This window comes from Neomonachus schauinslandi, chromosome 1 (assembly GCF_002201575.2).
Source record: "Neomonachus schauinslandi chromosome 1, ASM220157v2, whole genome shotgun sequence".
NCBI classification, from domain to species: domain Eukaryota; kingdom Metazoa; phylum Chordata; class Mammalia; order Carnivora; family Phocidae; genus Neomonachus; species Neomonachus schauinslandi.
Genome location: NC_058403.1, coordinates 62,836,528 through 62,852,969, shown reverse-complemented (window position 1 = coordinate 62,852,969; position 16,442 = coordinate 62,836,528).

Below are 16,442 nucleotides of genomic sequence, written 5' to 3'. Positions count from 1 at the left end.
TGATTCCCTGACATGAAGGATGCGATGTTATTTCACTATATTTTCTCCAGGTCACTCTTCTCCTTCTTCTTTCCTCAGTTTTTGTTACATTAGTATTTTTTCATTTTCATTTATATTTTATTTTGTAATGACATTTTTTCTTGCTTTGACTATGGGTTTATTACAAAAATTAAGCCCCCGAAGAGCATTTGCAGTGTTATGATTATGTGTAGATTATCCATTGTCACACCGGGCTTAGTGCGTGCCCATAGAGAAGGCAATATCAGCCTGTGTCACTAAATCACTGATGCTCAAAAGAGAGTATCTTAAGCGTCAAGGTCCACTGGATCATTGTTTAATTTCTTTCCGACTCTTCATTTCTTCTAGGTCGTATTCAGCTACCACTGCTTCTTCTATCTTACATTCTGTCTCTCTTTTTAAATCTCTTTCTAATTTTGTTGGAATAGCTTCTAGCATATTTTTTTTTCACATAGGTCATGTGAATTTTTGATTCCTAAATGTCAAAAAGTGCCTTTATTTTGCCCCCACATGTGACTGATGGTTTGACTACGTATGGGATTCTGGGCTCAAAAATAATTTTTCTTATAACTTCAAAGATACTTGGTTGTTTTGAGAAGGAATGTGATGCTTTCACTCAATAAGTTATTCTTTTTCACGTGCCTGGAAAAGGGCTGGCATATAATATATGCTGGGTAAGTGGTTGATAAATAAAACACTGAAAATGCTGTCTGATCCTTTTGTAAGCGATTATTTATGCAGACTTTTAGGAGTTTTTTTCCTTTATCCTTGGAATTCTGAAATTTCATCATGCTGTATTGCTAATCCCACTTGCACTTGGTAGAAACTTTTAATCTGAAGATTCTTGTCTGTCTCGAGTTTCGGGAAATTTTGTTTCATTATGTTTTATTCACTCACATCCGTTGTCTCTGCTTTATACTGAATGGAGTTTGTATTAAGTGGATGTTGGACTCGACTTTGTCCTCCGTATCATTTTCACTTTTCCCCCCATGTTTTCCCTTTCTTGATCCCTTTGCTTCATCGTTTGGATCAACATAGGGACATGATACCCTTTTTGATACCTCAGAGCATGCCAGTTAGATTTCTGAAGTTCCCCTGTGCTTCCTGTCCTCCCTGTTCCTTCCCGAGTCACTTGTTTGGTTTAGTCACTGTGGTGGAGCTTCTTTCTCTCCAGGTTTCACTCACCTGTCTAGTGAGTCCTGGTTTATTGGTTAAGACACATGAGTAAGGGTTTGGTTAATGAGATTGGTTAGTATATATCCCTGATACAGTTTCCTCTACGGTTGTGCTGCTGTCTGTCAGCAGGACCTCCTCTTGTGGGCGGGTGGTGAGTGGGTGGGCCACAGGCGGGCACCTTGAGGTGAAGCAGACAGGTAGTCCGTGGCTGCCCCAGCAGCTGAAGCTAGAAGGGGCTGGCTCCGGGGCAGGACATTCTGAAGGAGAGCTCTGTTCTCCTCCTCCTCCTTCTCCTCCCATCCTCCCTTTCTTTTTTCTCCTTCTCTTCCTCCTCTTTCTTTCCTTTAGGGTCTGGTGTAGAGTACAGAAATATGTGAAATTTTGTTTTCCCTCTCTCTCTGCCCCAAACATGCACACATTGACTCTTTTCCAGGTAACAGCCCATTTGTGTTGGGGAGTAGTTTGAAAGCTTCATTCCAGCAGAGAGATTCTGCTCTTTGTGTTCTGTATACCTGGGAGAGGAGTTAGCACTCAGGTGATCTAAAAGGAGTTCTCCAATCAACTCATCTGATGGCCTCAGAGCCTGTTCCTGTCCTTTGTCTTTTGTTGACACCAAGTTGCTTGGCTTGTCTCCCACTTTTCCTGGGAATAACATCTCTAACTCTGGTGCTTTGGGTGGTGATATTCTGGGGATTCCTCAAACTTCTTGATGCCCTGCTCTCTTATGTGCTATCTCTATTAGGATTTCCTTCTTTAAACAATATCAATTTAGTTATTTCACTGGGAATTTGGGTTGGGAGAGAGGTAATAGGGTATGCTCATGAAACTTGAGCTGGAGGTTTTCTTTGTAAAGTGTATTAATATGACAATAACAGTGCTCTTCGTTGCCCATCACTTGACCACACTGATGATAAACAGGGCTCCTCTGACTCCTAAGGTTTGAGAGAGACTCCAAATTGTGGTCAGGTCCTTAGGAGGCTTCATTATTAGTAGCTCTGTCAACCCAAATGCGTGTAAATGGATAGCAAACATCACCACTCGCTGTCACAGATGGCTTCCTCACCTCGCTGGCAAGTGCATCCACCATATCTTCTTCCTTTAATGCTGTTGCCCGGGGAGTATTAGGAAACCACAGGGCTAAAGACCTTCATGCTCTAAGGTGGGTTGGCTCATAAAGGCCTGAGGAGAAATTTACTTTATCAGGCTTTTTGAGAATGTCCTCCTTTCTCATGACTTAGAGTTACATGCATCTCTGCCTAAAGTATTCAGCTAGTGGGTGATGGGGAACAGGGATGCTCTTAAGATTCTGGGAAATTTCAACACAGCAAACACTATTTCCAGTCTTTCTTAAAACCTTTTGATTACCAACTTGTGCTTGGAGCCATCCCTGAAAAAAAATCCAATTTGGTATATTTTATGGATTTTATTATAGTGCTATTTATTCTCCATCCCAGCTAGCTAAAGCCAGTGTTAAATAATGCAGGCTTTGTAGCTCTGAAGCTGTGATACAGACTGGGTCTGTGTGCTCGGCTTTCAGAGAATCGGGGGGGAGGGGGAGGGGGAGGCAGCTGTAGGCACCAACTCACAGCCCTCTGCTGTGCTGCAGGGAACATGGCCCACAGGGGTGTTGGGAAAAGCTGGCCTGGGCATCGGGACACCTGGGGCTTCTGACTCCACTCTGGGGCTGTAATTGGCTTGTGTTCCTGGGCAAGTCGCTGAACACCTCCGGGCCTCTGTTTCCTCCTTCACAAAATGTTTAGAGTTTACCACCATGTCCTTCAGGCAACTTTATGCTGGATGATCTCTAAGGTTTATTTTGAATGCTCCAAGTCTCTTTCAACAACATAACTGTGAGCAAAAAGAACACATGGAAATAGAAGGCAGAGTTAGTCTATTTAGGAGACAATGTTTCTCACGTCATGGGCTTATTCTGCCTGAGAAGGAGGAAGATGACCATCCAGGGTGAATGATTTAAATGAGGTATTGTCACTGTAGTTAAGACTCTAGGGATGTTAACTGCTGTGAAAATCTTGAATCAAGCATCCCTTAAAATGTATCTGCAGGATCCTGTGTGTTTATAATAGGTGAGATAATGCTCAGTTCTGGGTGTCTTGTTTAAAGGGTTTATGGATAATGAGAAGTACCTGGAGAACAATGGAAACCAGGAAGACATGGGGGTGCTGGAGGGGGGGGGAGGGTGTGGAGAAACTGGCACTGGAGAAAAAATTAAAGGTGTACATAGCCACATACATAGTTCTTAGAAGCCTCACATTTGACGAAAAAACAAGGAACAGAATGAGATATTACACAATTCCATTCACATGAACTAAAAATACATGTTATGTAAGACCATATACAAATAATTTTAAGGGAATTTAATAAAAAGAATAAGCTGAAGGAGGTGGGATTATTTAGCTTGAAAAACAAAAGGTTTGAGAAAAATGTGTGTCTAGGTATTTAAAGACTGTCCTGTGGAAGAGGGAAGATTTGTTCTGGGTAGCTCTTGAGGGCAGATCATTTGTTCTGTAGTTTGGGGAGTAGGTTTTGGTTCAAAACCAAGGACATTTTGTGTGCCTGTGCAAGCTTGCAAAATAAGCCAGTTGGCTCTGCCTAGGATAGGTAAGAGGAACTAGTCGTGGCTTACGTGGAAGTGAGCCCTGTATTGGGCATATCTGATGATATAATGCCCAGTCCCTTTTCATGGCTCATTTTCTACCTTCTAGGACATGAGAACAATCGCCAATTAACTCAAGTAAGTAGGAAAGATGGCGGTTTGAAGACATGTGGTGTTCAAGCAGGGAGAGGTAGCTAGTTGACCACCAGAACATCCCTAGAGTGGTATTGGCTTGGTGGGTTTGCCATTGTCTAACACTGGGATGGAACTATCAGAACAGCTGTTTTTCTCCCCCTGCTCATTCTCTCTCTCTCTCAAATAAATAATAAATAAATAAATAAATAAATAAAGCCTTTTTAAAAAAAAGGGGGGTGCCTGGGTGGCTCAGTTAAGTGGCCTCTTTCAGCTCAGGTCATGGTCTCCGGGTCCTGGGATTGAGCCCCATGTCAGGCTCCCTGCTCAGTGGGGAGTTTGCTTCTCCCTTTGTCCTTCCTCCTGCTGATTCTCTCTCTCTCAAATAAAATAAAAAAAGATTTTATTTATTTATTTGACAGAGAGAGACACAGTGAGAGAGGGACCACAAGCAGGGGAAGTGGGAGAGGGAGAAGCAGGTTCTCTGTGGAGCAGTGAGTCCGATGTGGGGCTCGATCCCAGGACTATGGGATCATGACCTCCGAAGGCAGACGCTTAATAACTGAGCCACCCAGGGGCCCCTCAAATAAATAAAATCTTTAAAGAAAAGAATAGCTGTTTTTCAACATTAATGTGCATACAAGTTGCTTGGGAAACTTGTTTTTAAAAAGGCAACATTCTCAGGTGATGCTGATATATGGGAGGTTTGGGCTAGGATTAGAAGTTGCTGCAGTTGAAGCAAGTACCCCGGTGATTCATATGCAGGTGGTGGTCCCCACATAAGCTTCAAGAAACTTGTGTCAGGCCAGATGCTTTTCTGTAGGCAGGGTCAGGTTTTGGAAGAGGGTTTGAATTCTTGACCTCTAGGGACTTTTTAACCCTGAGCTTCTGAGATTCTCTGCCAACAGTTCATAAAGGCTCCTGTCTCTTTTAACATGGGCATCTGAGAAGGATTCCAGAATAATGACTGGTGAATGTCAATGTCATTATACCTGAAGATAAGAATGTTGATTTAGAAACAGATGTAAATATTTAGGACAGAGTTTTTGCTTTTGGCTGCTAATGATTCTTTGATAAGTTTTAGAGTTTTATTAGCAAAATATACACCAATCATCCTGAGTACTAATTGCATTTGTTCACATATGGAGCTGGTTGATTAAGTTGGCTCTAGGAATAAAATTAGTTTCTTGAAATCCCACATATTTGTTTGTTTGCTCATTAGAAGCTTGTCCCTAATCTTTGTCCCAGGAATCCAATGGCAAGTCTTGTGAACAGGAGATAACCAAGTGTGAAGCAGGCTTCCCAAACCTGGGTGCATATCAGGACCACCTGGAACTGTTTTAAAAACAGTAGTTCTCAGCGAGCTTGAAAATGTGATGACTGAGCACCACCCTCAGATTCTGATTTAATTGACCAGTGGTGTGGCCTAGTTGTTAGGATTTTTTTTTTTTTTTTTTTTTTAGAAGGGGGGGGGGGGAGGGGGGGGGAGAATCTTAAGCAGGCTCTATGCTCAGCGCAGAGCCTGACATGGGGCTTGATCTCACAACCTGAAATCGTGACCTGAGTTGAAATCAAGAGTTTGATGCTTAACTGACTGAGCCACCCAGGAGCCCCTGGTTGTTAGGATTTTTAAAAAACTCTCCAGGTAGTGCTATTGTGAAGCCAAATTTGAGAACCACCGTTTTTATTTATTTATTTATTTTTTATTTATTTATTTTTTTTTAAAGATTTTCTTTCTTTATTCAACAGAGAGAGACACACAGCGAGAGGGAACACAAGCAGGGGGAGTGGGAGAGGAAGAAGCAGGCTTCCCGCCGAGCAGGGAGCCCGATGCGGGGCTCGATCCCAGGACCCTGGGATCATGACCTGAGCCGAAGGCAGACGCTTAACGACTGAGCCACCCAGGCGCCCCTTGAGAACCACCGTTTTTAAACATACAGACTTTGGAGCCTCAACCAAGAAATTTTTACTTGGTGTGTCTGGGGTGGGGCCCAGGGATGTGCATTTGAAAAATTCCCCAGTTATTTCTGATGCTCACTTTCATTTGCAAACTACTGGTATAAATGAAAATAGCTTAGATTTGGAACGACAGAGATTTGCTGTTAATTTTGGCTTTACTGCTTATTAGTGGGCAATTTACTACCTTTAGTAAGTCCATTAACCTTTCTAAGCTGTTTCTGCATCTGTAAGTGGGGGTAATATACACTGACTTCGCAGCCCCACAGTGGAATGTCATGGTCCCTCACCTCACTCTGGAGTCAGGCTGCTGGAGTTTGGATCCTAGTTCCTCCACGGGACACCTGTGCATCGCTGAGCAGATTCTCTTTTCCTGGGCTTCTCAAACTTTAATGTGCACACTGCACTCGAGGCACCTGGGGAGTGTTCAGGTGCACATCTGAGGAGGGGCCTGCGATTCTGCATTTCTAACCGCTCCCAGGTCATAGTGAGGCTGCAGGCAGGGCCGACACTGCAGGACAGTGTGCAATAAAAATGTGGGTCCTTTGTTCAAAAAGCTGAAAGAAAGTTCTTAAAGGTACTGAAATATAAAGCTTTTTTTCTTTCTTCCACGGTCCCACTTTCAGCTTGTCATGGTGTGTGTTATTTAATGTAGTACTAAGGAAAACTAGCATTTTAAATTCTTAGCATGAAATTCATGATTTATCTTTAAATTATACAATGTCACTTTTAAATGCAAATATGAGTGCACTTAACTCATACATGGAATTACCAAAATAACACAATTCCTATTTTGTTGCTCATGCATCTGCACGTATTTCGTTCTTCCCAGAATTCCGCTGGACAAACCTGTCTCAGCTGTTGTTTCACGTCTTGAGGCTTTCACGATCTACATTTTCTCCTTCCAGTTATTGATGAGTAAGAGAGAAAAAGGAAGAAGAAAAAGGAACTATGGTTGCCCTATCTTCTATCTTGTCTCTTCCTTCTATGTCCCTATTTTCAGCATAACCGGCTGGCAAACACAGGGATGTGATACGAGTAAGAAAAGATATGAAAGGGTTCTTGGTAGTTTGTGTTTCTTGAAATGCCATTTTTTTCTTTCTGTGTTCGAAGCAAATTCTAAGGATGCGAAAGGAAAGCGTGGTTTCTTGGAGCTGCCAGCAATTTTGCTTGCTGAGTCATGGACTTGACGTGCTTATCTTGTACTTACTTTGAGGCTTGTTGAACTCCCTTACATCATGGGCCTACTGGCATCCAGTGCTTATGGGCATCATCAAGTGCCGTTTGCAAAGGGGGCATCAAGGAATGGTTAAAAAAAATCCATGTCCCATTGGATTCCATTTACAAAACACCAGTTGAAAGATAAAATTAAGAATCTCAAGATAGAGCATTAAACCAAGTGTGGCCATCCTGAGCAAAGGCTCCTATGCAGTGACTGCATGGTCCCACACTCATGAAGGCAACTTGGGCCACACTTTGAGTAGCAAGGATCTAGTCTCCATACTACTATCCTCTATGTGTTACTACAACATGAGGACAAGCAGATAGGATCTCCGTGGCAGGCAGATATGACATAGGGTAGGACTCATCACTTTCTTGTTTCCCCACTTCTTCCTTCTGAAATCATAGTAGTTCAGTAGACCTTCAAAAAACTTTTGGGATGCCCAAATGAGACTGAGTCATTGTAGGAGATAGTGAAAAGGATCATTTGCTTTGAACATACTCCTCTTCTGATGAGTGACCCTTGGCTGGGCTGGGCTGGGCTGGGCTTGGTCTCCAGCCATAGGCAGGCCTAGGAATACTAGTCAAGGTTTCTGGGGAAGGGAGAGAAGGCCAGTTTCCCAATCCCTGGTGGGAAGACTGCAGCACTTGCCTGTATTTGTCCCTTGTCTTCCTGCTGCTTTTGTTCTCTGAGCTAATTCCTGTTTGAAGAGCTGATATTTAATTCAACAGCCCCCCATGGAGCTTTGTGCCTGTGATAGAAGTTTCTAAAAATCTCTCAGTCAACAAAATGGTAACAGCTGGTCTTTAAAACTCTGGGAGCTCTAGACTGGGGAGGTGCTGGGGGAGGGAGAACCAAGGGAACCAGGGATTGGGGCTGGGGAATGCACTATTTGTTAAAGATAATGAGGTAAAAATGTGACAGAGGTTTTTATTACAAATAATAGACAGAAGTCTTCAAACAACAGCAGAGAGTCATTAAAAAAAGAAACAGAGTTAAATAATTGTCTAATTAGTAGGCACCAAGAAGGCAAAATTTATTCCATTAGAACTTCTTAAGGGAGAGTCAATAAATTCACAGCTGGGTGTTCACTTTCTCAGGAATACAGAGAATGTGGATTTTCCTGGTGCCAAGTTGTACTTCGATCCCTTTGCCAAGCTTCCTTTCTGATTAACTCAAGGTGAGTCTTTCCTGCTAGGCTCAGTTGCTTTACCCAACCATGTCATTAAGCTCTGGCCCAAGTCATGAGCCTTCACGGAGTCAGGAACCGCAGGGACCACTGCTATTAACAGTGCTATCAGCAACATTCATACAGGACTCCACATGATTTCATGGAATTCTTGTAGCCATTCAGTAAGGGAGCTGAGCCCGGGTAAGTGAATGTTTGAGTATGGATGGTGTGTTAGCTCGACAACCATAACAAACTACCAGAGACTAGATGGCTTAAACAGCAGAAATTTATTTTCTCACAGTTCTGGAGACTGGAAGTCAGAGATCAGGGTGCCAGCATGGTTAGGTAAGGTCTTTCTTCCTGGCTTGCAGACAGCTGCCTTCTGCCATTATGATGGAGAGAGAGAGAGAGGGAGGGAGTGAAGGAGAGGGAGTAAGAGAAAGGAAGACAGAGACAGGGAGAGGGAGGGTAGCCAAAGGGGGTAGGGGGAGGGGAAGGGAGAGCGAGGTCTCTTTCTTTTCCTCTTCTTATAAGGCCAACAGTATTATCTGATTAGGACCCCATCCGTGTGACCTCATTCAACCTTAGTTACTATCTAAAGGCCTTGTTACCAAGTTTAGTCACACTGGAAGTTAGGGCTTCAACATAAGGATTTGGGGGGACACAGTTCAGTCCATACCAGATGGCAACCACCTGGTGAGAACATCAACCATCTGCAGCAACACAGCTCACTGTCTGCATTAAAATGACCTTATTCTAAGAATTTCTTGCTCAGGAATATAATGTTATAAATAGTTATTATTTGGCTAAGGAACTTCCCCAAAATCCATTTATCTGAGTAAAAGATGATTTAACTAATCCCTCGTCAGAGTAAATACCCCTTTCAGGAGGATATATCACTTTGCCATCAAACCTCTGTTTTACTCTTGAAGACTCACTTGGAGCCCTCTTCTTGCTGTGTCACCTAATCCTAAACCATGTCAGGAAGTTGGTCCAATCATGTCACTCCCCTGCATTGAAGTACCTGCCTTAAACAGGCCCCCAAACATCATAAATATTCTTCCTGGAAGATAAATCTCTTGTCAAGGGTGTATTCTTCCTTCTGCAGTAAGCAGTGAACTTCAACTTTGCTTTAGCAACACGTTGATTGGGTGGCTTTATCAGGCAGTCAGCAATCAACATTTGTTTGAACCTTGGCTGCCTTCAGCATTTCCTAGCTGTATGATATTGGTGCCCTCATCCATTTTCTTGATGTAGACTTCCCCCAAACAAGGCTGCCTATGAGAAATAAAATATCGCATGCTTTTGATTTACAATGGAATTACGTATCTAATTTTCTCCATTTCTAAAATGTCATCAACTGTAAAATATAGATTGAAACACATTGGGGGACCAAAAAAATGGAACACTGCTATACTAAGTGTACACATTGGTTTTAACATGCATACCGATTTCAGAAATGACAGAATGTAGGAAAAACTGTCTTAAAGATGAAGTGAATTTAGGGGTTTCTTCTCAAGCCCTTGGAGAGCTTTCATGGGAAGGATGGGGGTTTTCCTGAGGTCCTTTCAAACCCATCACTACAGCTAAGTATTTTCTGATTCCCTTCTGTGGGCAGGCCAGCCCCGCTTGCGGGAACAAGGCAGTGAGTCTGAAATCCTGTCCCATATGTTTGCGTTCCTCATGGATTTGGTCATGGTCCCTGTGTCTGCAGACATTTGGAATGTGTTCGCTGCAGGCTGGAGCTGGCCTTTGTTTCAGGGGGGCCCAGGAGAGGGGCCCCTCCTCTCACAGAGCTAGCATTCTGCTTGGCCGTGCTGACAGAAAGTATTGATTCAGCCATCATTTCCTCTCTTATGGAGGACCCATGCTCTGGCTCCACTCAGTCTCCTTTCTTCCTTAGTCTTACCTCATGGCACATTCATGGCCACTGCAGGTAATTTGGATTGTCAAGGCGCATCTTATATAGTGCTTCCCAAAGAGACATCCATAGACCAGGGCCAGGATGCAAACTATTTCTAATCTCTGATGAGGTAAGTACAGAAATTGAGAGCATTTAGGCATGTGATAGCGATTTGGCATTACCATGAAATCCAAGCAGATGATCAGTGACACCATCTTACTGAATAGGGTCTAGACCAGTTCAGGTGTTGTGTTATACCCAGAGTGCGAGGTAACATATTGATCATGTGCAGTAGGACCACATGCTGTCTTGTGGTGGGCTGAACATTAAAAACAAAACGAAAACAAAACAAGAAAAAACGACTATCCCATAGCCCCAGATATATTGAGATATACTATTCTAAAAGCTAGTTATTTTTATTGAGAAGCTATACCTGGCATTTCAGCACCTGCCACTATGTGTGTAAGATCTTGGAACACTGATCCAGACACCAAGAGTTCCCAGCCCAGCTGGTTGAGAATTGTTTATAATTCATTTGACATTGGACATTATTCTGCATACAAAATATCATGCTCTGTTAAAAACCATCTAAATGTCAACAGATATGGATTGCCTATTCTTTGCCTTTGTGAAAATATAATTTGAAGAAAGTTTTGAAGAAACTGTAGACCTTAGACATAGATCAGCATATTCTCTGTAGCTTTAATATTGATCAGAACATGACCTTTGACTGTGGCCTCACTGGCCTCACTACCAGAGGAAGAGGCCTTTCTGGGCTGTCCATCCTGGAGTCAGGGGTGCTTTTGGAGTTAACAAAATAAGCATTTCCTGTCAGAGTCTTTCCCCTAGCTGTTTTTCTTTATCAAAGCAAAGGGGTAAGATGTCCTCTTGGCAGTCATTCTTTTTAAAGGCCAATTTTCTATTTGGCCCTTCTTCCACTAAAGAAAAACAAACTGCTTTCGTTAAACAAACCCTTTAATTAAAGCAAAACTTTACTTGATTTAGGCTGAGCATTCTTATCAGAGTTCTTTCCCTTCTTTCTCTCCTGTGATCCTTTAGCATTCATTAAGTTTCTAACAATACCTGACAAAACTTTTTCTTACGTAATATTTGTAAATTTTTCTGATAGAATAACAAAAAATTTCAAGTAGACTCAAAGTGTTCTTAAATTTTTTTTACAGTGTAATTTCCTTATAGTTTGCCATATCTCTTTTTTCCTTCCATCCCTCCCTTTTATCATATTTACCTTAGAAATTTCTACTGATCCTTCAAGAGTCTCCTTAGGTTGTATAGTGTAATAATTAAGAGCTCAGATTATCACATTTCTGCATTTACTAGCTCAGTGACTTTTGCAAATTACTTAGCTTCCCTAAGTCTCCATTTACATGTCTATCAAATGGGAAAATAATAGCATCTATCTAATGGGGATTATTATAAGGATTAAGTGAGATAATTCTCCTACACTAATAAATATTAAGGGCCCAATAAATATTAGCTATTCTTACTCTTAGGAAACCTTTCTTCTAGGTACTTTCCATTGCTTCCTCTCCTCTGAAACAGCTCATTGATCCTCCTGGGCTAGCATATTGCTCTATACTTCCCTTTATTTTATTTTATTTTTTTTCACGTCATGTATATTTTATTTTTATTTTTTTAATTTAATTTTATTATGTTATGTTAGTCACCATATAATACATCATTAGTTTTTGATGTGGTGATCCATGCTTCATTGTTTTCGTATAACACCCAGTGCTCCATGCAGTACGTGCCCTTCTTAATACCCATCACCGGGCTAACCCATCCTCCCATCCCCCCTCCCCTCTAAAACCCTCAGTTTGTTTCTCAGAGTCCATAGTCTCTCATGGTTCATCTCTCCCTCCGATTTCCCCCCCTTCATTTTTCCCTTCCTTCTCCTAATGTCCTCCATGCTACTCCTTATGTTCCACAAATAAGTGAAACCGTAGGATAATTGACTTTCTCTGCTTGACTTATTTCACTTAGCATAATCTCCACCAGTCCCTTCCATGTTGATGTAAAAGTTGGGTATTCATCCTTTCTAATGGCTGAGTAATATTCCATTGTATATATTGACCACATCTTTTTTATCCATTCATCTGTTGAAGGGCATCTCGGCTCTTTCTACAGTTTGGCTATTGCGGACATTGCTGCTATGAACATTGGGGTGCATATGGCCCTTCTTTTCACTACATCTGTGTCTTTGGGGTAAATACCCAGTAGTGCAATTGCTGGGTTATAGGGTGGCTCTATTTTTAATTTTTTGAGGAACCTCCACACTGTTTTCCAAATAATGTTCTGCCATGTGTCTGTCTCTCCCACTAGACTTTGGGTTTACCTAAGGCAGATTTGTGTTTTTGTCTTTGATTCCACAGTATCTTATCACATGCTTAATGGATATTTGTTGAACTGAATTCAAACAAACTTCTCTCTTTTCCCTTCTTTCTAGCACACTGGCATTTTCTAGTGCAAGGTCAATGGGACTGCTTATTTAAATACAGATTCCTTGTTCTTCACAGAATAAAAATTAAGGATTACTGAGAATCTTCATCTTTAACAAGCTTCTTAGGGATTTTAAGCTCAATAAACCACTGACCTCCATCTCTTCAGCATATCCATGTTTGGCAACTTCTGTATGTCTTAGACCTATGTTCCAGACTCTGCCTATAGACTCTGTAGTCGTATGTTTCCTCTTAATCATCATTAATTTCTGTTGCCTCTGGCTAATTCGAAGCCTTTTCATCTCTTGGCCACGATCTTGCAGTAGCATTATTTGGTAGACTCGTAGGTCCCTGTGATCCTTGCTTTTTAGTATCCACCTTGTTTGTGGACAGGACTTGTGACTTCCTCCAACCAATAGAATATAGCAAAATGATGGGGTGTATATGATTACATTACACAGAAGAGTCTCCTGCTGGCTTTGAGGAGATAAGTGGCTGTGTTGGGAAATCCCATGTGTCAAAGAATTCTAGGCAGCTTCAGACGCTGAGAATGACCTCTAGGCAATAACCATCAAGAAACTGAAGCCCTCAATTCCACAATCACAAAGAATTGAATTCTGCCAACAACCTGGGTGAGCTTGGAAACAGATTTTTACCCATCGAGCCTCAGTAATATATCCCTGCCAAACCTTGGTTACAGGTTAGACCGTAAGTAGAGGACCCATCTGAGCCTGGACTCCTGATCCACAGAAACTGAAATAATAAATGTGTGTCAATGCAAGCTGTTAGGTTGTGGTAATTTGTTCCATGGCAAGAGAAAGCTAATACACATTCTAATTGGTGTTCTTAATTTCTTCTGCTTTTGTTTCTCTTCCTTTTCCTATCCATTCCAAAGACTTTCCTTCCTCCCACATATAAAGACTCTGAATAACCAACTTCATATTATTTCTGATCCCCAAACCTTTCATAAGCTCCTCATTCCCTACAGAAAAAATTCTAGACTCTTCAGGGGCTGGGCTCTTCTACCCTCATTGTTCTCACTCCAAATGGCCTTTCCAGTTTTGTTTCCCACCAAATATCTCCTTATCCTATGTCACAGAGATAATTTATATGTGCCTTACACTTTCACATTTGAGGCTTTGCTCCGATTCATCCCTTAGTCCAGGCTCAGATGGGTCCCCCACTTAGGGTCTAACTAACCTGTACCCAATAAGGGATAAGACATTCATCCTCTGGAATGCCTTATCCCTTATTCTCACCTTTCAGTGTTTTAATACTACATCTATCTTAAATCCTTCTCTGTTCCTTCCATGTAGAATGAGTTGTCTCTCTGTGGGGCCTCTGAAGACATTCCTTGTACCTCAGGTTACCATTTTTTCAGTCTTTCATATTTTCTAGTTAGTCATTTGTGAGGCAAATTTATAAACTCTTTGAGAGCAGTGACAGTGTTGCCTTCATCCCTTCTGGAGAATAACATTCCACATGTTCTCTGACTTCACTGTAGAGTTCCTGTGTGTTCTTTGACATTTGTTTAATTTACTAATACAAGTTCTACAAAGGTATTTTCAAATATTTTAAAAGCCCAAATGTTCCCTAAAACTGAGGAAAGGAGTAAAGAGGTATTAGGCCTAGATCTAAGAAAAGAACTGTTATGAACCTAACACTAGAAGGAACAGCCAATTCATTGTGATTTTCAAAACTCAGATTGTTGATATGCCCAGAAAGAATGAGGGTCCCCACTCTACCATAGTGGTATACATAGCACATAGGTAAATTCTCCAAGCCTTTTGCATTCCAAGTCAAAAGTGATGCTAGACCTATGTGGTTGAGTTTCTCTTCTCTCCTGTGTTTGAGAATAAAGTATTAAGAGGGATGTTAAAGAAGTAGTCATAGCATCTAGTATCATAATAGGCAAAATATTAACCTAGGTCTTCATCAGTATCATTAGGGAGTGGGAGTATGATGGTTAATATTATGTATCAACTTGACACATAAAATTGTACCCACATAATAATTTGGTTAAACATTATTCTGGGTATGTCTGTGAGGATGTTTCTGGATGAGATTAATATTTCAGTTGGTAGACTAAAGCGGATTGTCTTTCCCAATGTGGCCTTGCCCAGTCTGTTGAAGGTCTGAATAGAACACAAGGTTTATTAGGGAAGAATTAGCTCTTTCTGCCTGTCTTCAAGCTAGGACAATGATCTCCTACCTTCACATTCAGATTTGGACTGGAACTATACCATTGGCTCTCCTTGGTCTCCAGCTTGCTGACTTCTCAGCTTCCATAATTGTGTGAGCTAATTCCTTATAATAAATCTCTTCTCTTAGAGTAGTAAACTGTGTACTGGTGACTAGTGAACTGTATACATCCATATCTATATCATCCCCTATAGGTTCTGTTTCTCTGGAGAACCCTGTAGTCAGGGAATATGTTCTGGAGGCTACGGAAACTATTATTTTGATAAATCAATCTAGTTCATTAGTTCTTTATTAAACATCTGGTAGATTCAGAGCAATGAAATGCACTAAGTGCTATGAGGACTATAAAGTTAAGGTTCTAGCCTTACGGTATGTTTTTAAACTTACTCTTGAACTATCATAGGGCAGGGGATTTTAAGAGCCACAAGAGAGGTTTCAGTGGAAGGGAAGGTTGCTTTGGCCAGGCAGTTAGAGGATGGCTAATAAGACAGGCAGCACTAATTCAGGTTCAGTTTTCTGTTAATGTCACTCAATTTTCCAACTACTGTCCTTATCTTATTTATGTGGAAACGACCTTGAACTCCTCTGGTTAGTATTATAGGACATGTTAAAATCATGAAGGCACTGTTCCTAATGAAGATTTAATAGTCATTCAATCAAATAACAGCATCAAAATAAATAGAGCAAAAACTATCAAGGAGAAATAGACCGAAGCACATTAGTACAAGTAGACTTTAATAACTTTTCCCCAGTCCATTGACAAATTAAGTAGACAAATGAGTAAGTAAAGATGTAGAAGACCTAGAAAACATAATTAACAAGGTAGACCTAATATAGCTACATCAATCTACCAGTGCACTCTTCTCTGAAAACAGAAAACATTTTTTTTAACAAGTGCTATGGAATATTTACAAAAGTGGAACTATATTAGGTCCAAAAGAAGGATTCCAAAAATTTTCAAAACCACAGACAACATTCATAGAATCCAATAACATGAAAGATTAGTTACTAAACTAGAAAACAAAGATGTTTCTACCACTTGTACACTGAAACCTCTTTCTTAAACTGTTCTTAGGTTAAAAGTAAAATCGAAACTGGAATTGGAAAATATTTAGAAAATGAAGAATATGAAGACATTACATATCAGAACATGAGCAGCATAACTAAAACTAAACTTACCAAAAAAGGTATAGTTTTAAATATTCATAGTAATAAAGAGGAAAGACCAAAAAGACATCTGTGAAACTAGAAGAAGAACACAATTGCTAAATACTCCTAAATAAAATAGAAGGAATTAAGAAATAAATTCAGAAATTCATAAAATCAAAAACAGAACAATGACTAATAAAGAACTGTCTTACAAGTAAACACATTCAGATAAACAGTCAACTAGCTTTTTAAGGATATGCAGTAAAGAAAATACCATTTGCAAGCATTTCTTTCAGTACAAGAGAAGGTCGTGCACAGAATGATACTGCAGGCTCAGTTTCTAGGATCTGTTTGCTGATATGGGTTCTTGTTTTGACTTGTAGCTCCTGGTAGCATCTTTCTGAATAGGCGTGTGCTAGTTGGCCCCATTCCCCCTTGGGAAA